This window comes from Cavia porcellus, unplaced genomic scaffold (genome assembly GCF_034190915.1).
Source record: "Cavia porcellus strain 051 isolate PalLab524CR breed Dunkin Hartley unplaced genomic scaffold, mCavPor4.1 scaffold_7, whole genome shotgun sequence".
Classification (NCBI taxonomy): Eukaryota; Metazoa; Chordata; class Mammalia; order Rodentia; family Caviidae; genus Cavia; species Cavia porcellus.
In genome coordinates, this window is record NW_026947490.1 from 75,436,085 (window position 1) to 75,443,334 (window position 7,250).

Consider the following 7,250-nt stretch of genomic DNA (forward strand, 5'->3'; position numbering starts at 1 on the left):
GTGAGAATTTGGCAGGCAAATTGACATCTTCATCTTCAGCCCTTCCAGCAGTAATCTTGAACACAAAACAGAACTCCTTTTACCCCCAGCTTAATTTTTCCCCCCAAAATTACAGAGCCTGTTAAGGACAGTAGTTTTTCAAGCTAGAAAGCTTAGGGTCAGTAGCAGGACCCACTCTATTTTCTGTGCTGTATAGTTCTGCCTCAGGATGGCCCCTCAGTCTGGGTATCTCCCCACATGGGGCCAGGGCTTTAAATGTCTCTTTTCATTGTAGTTTTCTGCCAGCTAGTCCTCTCAGAATGAACTGCCAGAGATCTGACGGTGGGTCACTGCTGGTAAGAGTGCAAAATGGTGTGGCCCATGTGGAAGACCACTTGGCAGCTTCCTACAAAACTAAAATGATCTTACTTTATGACCCTGTGAATGCAATTCTAGGTCACTCCACAGTCGTCAAAAGCTTATGTTCACTAAAAAACTTGTAAAAGGATACTTACAGCAGCTTTAATGACAATTGCCTAAACTTGGAAGGAACAAAGTTATTCATCAGTAGGCAAATGGGTAAACAGACATGAACACACAGACAATGGACTACGATTCATCCTGAAAAGGACGTGGTATCCAGACATGAAAGGACATGAAGAAACTGCCTGCATATTACTAAGTGGAAAAAAAGACCCAATGTGAAAAGGCTGTATTCTATATAATCCCAAATACAGGGCATTCCGAGAAAGGCACAACAGAGACAGAGGGAGAAAGGAATGAATCGCTTAAGCATGGAAAAACATGTAGGGCACGCGTGCTCTGCATGACAGGGACTCGGAACCCAGCACAGTGGTAGATGGGATATCTAAGATGCTGAGGCCTGGGTTCACTCCTTAGGATGCAGACACAGAAGAAAAAAACAAAGAGAAAGAGGCAGAGAGGGAGAAAGAAAGGGGAAGGAGAGAGGGGGAGAGAGAGAGAGAGAGAGAGAAGGAAAAAAAGAGAGAAATTCTGGATGATACAACAATGCTGCAGCTTCCACTGTACATTCGTTGGACCCCAGGTCTGCCTAGGTTAATTGACTGGGACAACAGGGCCTTTCTGGTGGCCAGTATGGCCAACAGGGCAGGGCATACATTGTGGAGCACAGGGAGTCTATAGGAGAGCTCTGCTTTTCTCTGAATGTTGCTACAAAAACTGCTACAAAAAGTCCTTTAAAAAAAAAAAAACAATGTGCACCTATATTCACAGAAGCACAATTTGTAATAGCTAAATCTTGGAAACAACCAAAATGCCCATCGACTGCAGAGTGGATGAAAAAGATGTGGTATTTTTATATAATGGAATATTACTCAGCTATAAAAAGGATGATCTTGAGGTCTTCATATTGAAATGGAGGCAACTTGAGACTATCCTCATAAGTGAAATAAATAAGAATCATATTTATAAATATCACATCATGTCTCTAGTGTAAAAAGTAATAAGAACTGTAGGAGTAATAAAACCCAAAATGTGTAATTGCTATTGTAAAAAAGAAAGTGCTCTAAAAGATATAACTGCATGTATGTTTAAGTGTGTAGGATTGATAACCATATTACTAAGTTTTTGTTGGATCATTGAGTAGAACTGTTTGCAGTCTCGCAGTTTGAATGTCCACTTAGAATGCTTTAATTTTGTAACTTGAACAACTATTTCTAAGATGAAAATATGCAATTTATCAACTAGTGATTTCTTAGTGTTTGTTTTGGAATTCTGTATTGTTGCTTTTTTTCTCTTTAAAATTAAAAAAAAAATGAGTCTGCCTACACTGGAGGTATTGTCATGTGCATCAGGACAATATACAAACCATAGAAGGATTGCTCATAACAGTGGTAAAAAAATAACTAGTAATGGAGCGAGAGATGATAAAGAAACGTAACAAAATATCCAACAGCAGCAGACAGGCTAAGCTGTAACCTTAAACAAAAGAACACTATCCAGCAATGTCAATAAATACATATTGCTGCAGTGACAAATCTTTAAAGTATAATGTTGAGCAATGAAAACAGAACACAAAGAATATATTGTGTGAGTTCATTTATAAACAAGCAGCACACTAAACTCTTGAGGATGTGAGTGAACGAGCAGGCTGCAGAGGAAAGCCAGGGGAGGGCGGGAGACAGGAGTGCCGCCGATTCCTACTTTCAGGGCAGTGCAAGGGTACGGGCTTTCTTCATAATGCAGCTCCACACAGAGTATTTTAGCGTTTGTTCTGACTCTGGGTGGCAGTTCTCGGTGCTCTGGGTTGAAGTGGGTCACATGTGAGCTCTTTATCAAAGTGATCCGCCATACTCCCAGCATCAGAAGTTTAAAAAGAAGTCACAGTGTAATGGTTCTTCGGACGCCCACTGCTGTCCAGGCTCTGTCTCCTCACGACCTCTTCCTTTGCACTGCTGCACCTCGCAGCGCTCCATCGCCCTGTTCAGAGCTCAGCTCTCTTCTCAAACCCGGCAGCACTCACCACACTGCGTCACCCTCATTGCTCAGAGCTGTCTCAATCTAGGCTGCACGATCTTGGTGAGAATTATAATAAGATACAATAAAGAGTCCTGCACAGTATTAAGACTGTTTTCAGTTAAATTTCCCAAAAGATTTTTTTTGTTTTTAATTAGTCGACGTTTGTGATACTTATCCACTATATCCATGGTGGGCATCTGGTTCTCTTGTCACATTTTCTTCCTTCTTTTTTAAGGTCCCTTCCCCTCCTCTGTCCTCGGAGACATGCTAGAGGGCGCTGCTGACTCACTGGTCTTTAATGAGCTGCTGCATCTCCAGAACTAAACTTGTTATTCCTAATCTCACGGGGAATCAAAATGAATCAGATGGTAAGGAAACAAATGTCAGCCTTTTTAAGTTTAATAAAACAAAATAGTACAACTCAACCGTTTAATTGTGTAATTTGAAAATATTTTGGGGGAAATAATCCAGCAGCCAGATAGAGGGCTGATGATTTCACATCAGCCGTGTTAGCTCCTATGTTTCTGTTTCCCCATCCACACAAACACACACCTAGGAGGGGTCTAACAAGTGGTGAGAAAAGTCGATTTCAGGGATGCATTAAACTGCCCTGGAGCAGCTGTAAAGTGGGAAGGCTTCCTCTTTAGCATTCCTTTTGAATCTAGCCATCTGTAATCTAGCATTATGCATACATAAGAAAGAATGAAACTTGGTCACTTGTGGAGACATGGATGAGCCTGGAGGATACCTTGCTACACGAAGCACATCTCAGGTCCCCACTTTATGGGTGGAAGATGAACAGAGTTAGAAAGTAGAATCGATGTCAGGAGGGCGCATAGAAAGAGGATGGATACTGGGTACCAAGATACAGTTTCAAGTTCTAGTACGTGACAGCACAGGAGGGTGACTATACCTAGTAAAATTTTATTGTGTATGTCAAAAAAGCTATGAGGGGATTTTACTGCTCCAAACCCACAGAAATGATTAATATTGATATGATGGAAACACTAATTACCCTGATTTGGTCATGACACGTTGTACGTGTGTATTGTCAAACCACACTTTACCCCACATAAGTGTACAACTACTACGTGTCAATTAAAAAGAAAAAAAGAGGTTTAACGTCTCATCACAATTTTTAAAACTACCTAAAAGTGGGAAAACCCAATCAAAAAGGGAACTGTTAAAAATCTGCCAAATGGGGGGGGGGTCCAAATTGTAATTCTGCTTCCTGTTACACAGTGCTGTGTTAAAGCATACGTACGTGACAGATGATGGGCTTTGTAAAAATGCGCTGATTGGATATATTTCTAGCCTCTTTTTATCCCTATTATCATATTAAAAATTATTCCAGCCGAACATTTTCTTCTTAAGGCGAAAGTGATAAAGTAAGTGTATTTGTGTTAAGCATTAGTCACCTAGTTGAAAACTGCTGTTTTTTATGGATTTGATTCACTGCAACCACCTGAAAAGCCACAAGCGTTTATTCTAAGAGCAAATGCTGGGAAACATAAATGCCAAGTTACAAGATGGAGACAAAGAAATGAGTATATAATTTGATTTTACCTTTATGAAGGGCAAGCTGACCCTCAGTTTTGGCGCAAGGTGAAACTACAAACAGCAGCATCTAATATGCTTTCTGTAGGCTGTGGAGTGGTGCTCTAAGGCATTTCTAAATGTGAAGAAGCCCCTCAGGCTATCTTCAGTAAAGTTAAACTACTTTGATTAAACGAAACAAAACAAAACAAAACAGGGCTATTTTGTGAGAGAGAAGCTAAAAAACTGCAGCATTTAGTAATTTTAACATCATTATGCTTATAACCCAGTATTTTAAATGCTTATAGTTTGGCATCTTGAATACTCCAAATAATTACATTTTCCAATACTGTGATATCGCTTATTTGGGGCCTTATGCAACAGCCCGCTGTGTTTCTGGCCACACTCCCCATTTAGGCCCAGCTTCCTGCTTATTAGGCAATGCTGAACCTAATACAGTCAATAGTTGTGCAGACTGGACAGTGGTCCTGGAACTCTGCTAGGCATCATTAAGATGGTCATTATTAGTAGTATTGTTGTTACTATTATTATTGCTATCCTGGGTGCTTACACAGGGACAACACTTAGAAGCAGAAAATCGTGCCTATAAGCATGCATGTGTGCACTCTGAGGTGCTACACCCCACGTGCAGGTGTGCCTGAAAGGTGAGCCAAATAACCAACCCTCTCCCCCACACCACCTGCTCATGCCCTCACACCCACAGCACAGCGTCCTGTGCTCTCCGTGAAGCTGACTCACCAGCTTTCCAGTTTGTACAACATGAAGAGCTTGAAAGGTGTCTTTTTGGACCACTGCAGAAGCCTAGCAATAGCTGATAAGTGGTATTTTACAACACCCTGCATGAATGATACATTATTTTACTTGTACTTCAGTATCTGGGCTCTCTATCCCACCCAGGGCCACATAGCCGCTGTGGCACAGGTTCCAGAGGTGGCTCTGTGTGATGTTTGCAGAGCTCACAGGTGGCAATGATGAAACAGAGATCCTAAGCTTTCTCTGGGCCAAGGCTCACAGCTAGATGGGAGATTAGTGTGGTTAGATCTCTGTAATGGACAGAACTCTTAGTTCATGCAGGGTCTTATAACAAAAATATCAGACTAGGTGTTTTACAAATAATAGAAATTTACTTCTCACAGTTCTGGAGGCTGGAAGTCCAGGACCAAGAAGCTGGCAGATTAGGGTGAGTTCCCTGCTTTACCAGAGGCTGTATTTTCACTGTAACCCACACGGCAGAGGAAATGAGGGGCCTTGCTGGGGACTTTTCTGGTCTTTTTAAAAATCAGACTGCCAATCTCACTCCGGAGGGCTTCACCCTCAGAACTTAAACACTTTCCCAAGGTCCCGCTTCTATAATAGGAACTAGATTCCAACCCATGAATTGGGGGGAAGCAAACCATCAGTCTACAATGAGTTCAGAACTAAAGTCTTGGAGCACCCCTGAATCTGTACTTCCTTCATTTGGTTGGTTAATTCATTAAGCATTTCTGAACGCTGAATACAGTATGCTGTAGGTACAATCTAAGAGCCATGTATACAGCATGAGCTAGAAATGTGATCCTTTCCTCAAAAGAATGCAGTCAGTGGGGACAGACAGGGCAATTATTTTCACGATGTCTTTGTCTCCCGAGTGTGGGCCCCCCAGCAGCAGGAGTAGTAACAAGTGGTATTAACAAGTTTTACACTGTTTTTTTCAACTGACATTTCAACTTTGATAAAAATACTATGAATTCATCTTTCAAAATAACCACATTGTCCTTTCTTCTGTATTTCTGGATTGAAAATACAGAACTTTAAATATATATAGTGCTCCAAAAATTCTCCCCAGAACGCTAATAAATGACATGGATTCTTTCTTCTACCAGCAAAATAAATTCTACAGGGACTGGGGTGAAGGAGTTTAATCAAGAGAGACAATTAGAAAATCTCTTTTTACTTTAGGAGAGGGCTGTGATTCTGGATAAAAAAAAGGGGCCTCTAGTTATGAACAATGTAATTTTAGTATTCTGAGGTTTCCATTTTTTTAAAGGAAAAAGTGCCAAAATCAATGAAAATATTTTGTTCAGAAAATAATTTACAAATAGATAAAAAACTTATTTAATCTGGAACTAATCTAGGCAGGGTGAACAAACACACTGGAAACAAATTTCAGCAAGGCTTTGAGGATTTCCTGGCTTTACAATGGGATCGCCAGAGTTCCTGGAGAAGCCAAGGCTGACAGCCATGCACCTCCATAACAAACAGGATTCACAGACATATACATCTTAGGTTCCCTTGAACTGTACTCTTTCTGGTAAGGATTTTACACAGCATTCATTCCTTTGGTCATACATTTCACCTGCGGAATTGGCCTTAAATATTCTTTCTCCAAATGTAACCAAAGAGCTAATTAGCTTCTAATTTGACTGCTGAAATGGCCCCCAAGCCCGTTCCCCAATGTGTCCATCTTCTACAGAAACTAATTATTTTCCTTCAGTGATGCAGACATGAGTAAAGAGACCTTCCTTACTGGCTCATTACTTAGTGTCTCCAATGAGAGACAAACCCTGCCCTAAGGTAGGTATGGAACACAGGGTGCTATGTTTTGATTGTCTCCTCCAAATCTTATTTGGAAACTTTACTGCTGATATGACAGTCCTAAGAGGTAGATCCTCTAACAAGTGACAAGTCTCATTATCTCACAGGTGGGTTAGCTATGGAGGGGACTCTGGCTCCCTTCCTCCCTGTCTTGTCTCTTTCTTATCGTATGATGCTTTCTGATCTGTTATGGTACAGCAAGAAGGTCTCACATGGTCCCTAGATCTTGGGCTTCCCAGCACTTTTGACTGGGGAACCAAATATACTTAATATTGCTTATAATTTACCTAGGCTCTCATAGTCCTTAGAGCAAAAAAAACAGATGTGGGGAAACAGCAGAACTAATTCAAGGATGTTTCAAAACATGGAGATATGTGAGATCATCATCCCCTGCTTGGTCACTGGGACATATACCTGACACCAGCAACTGCATGGGGAGATTTAATTTGGCTCATGGTTTCAGTTCATGGTCAGCCAGCTCCAAGGCAGGAGCATCACTGGCACAGAACAGTTGCTCACTTCATGGTGGTCGAGAAGCAGAGTAGGTAAGGAGTAAAGAACCACATATGGACCTCCAAAGTCACAGCTCTATGGCCCATCCAGAAATGTGCTTCACTAACCCCCTAGGCTGCTCCCAAGCC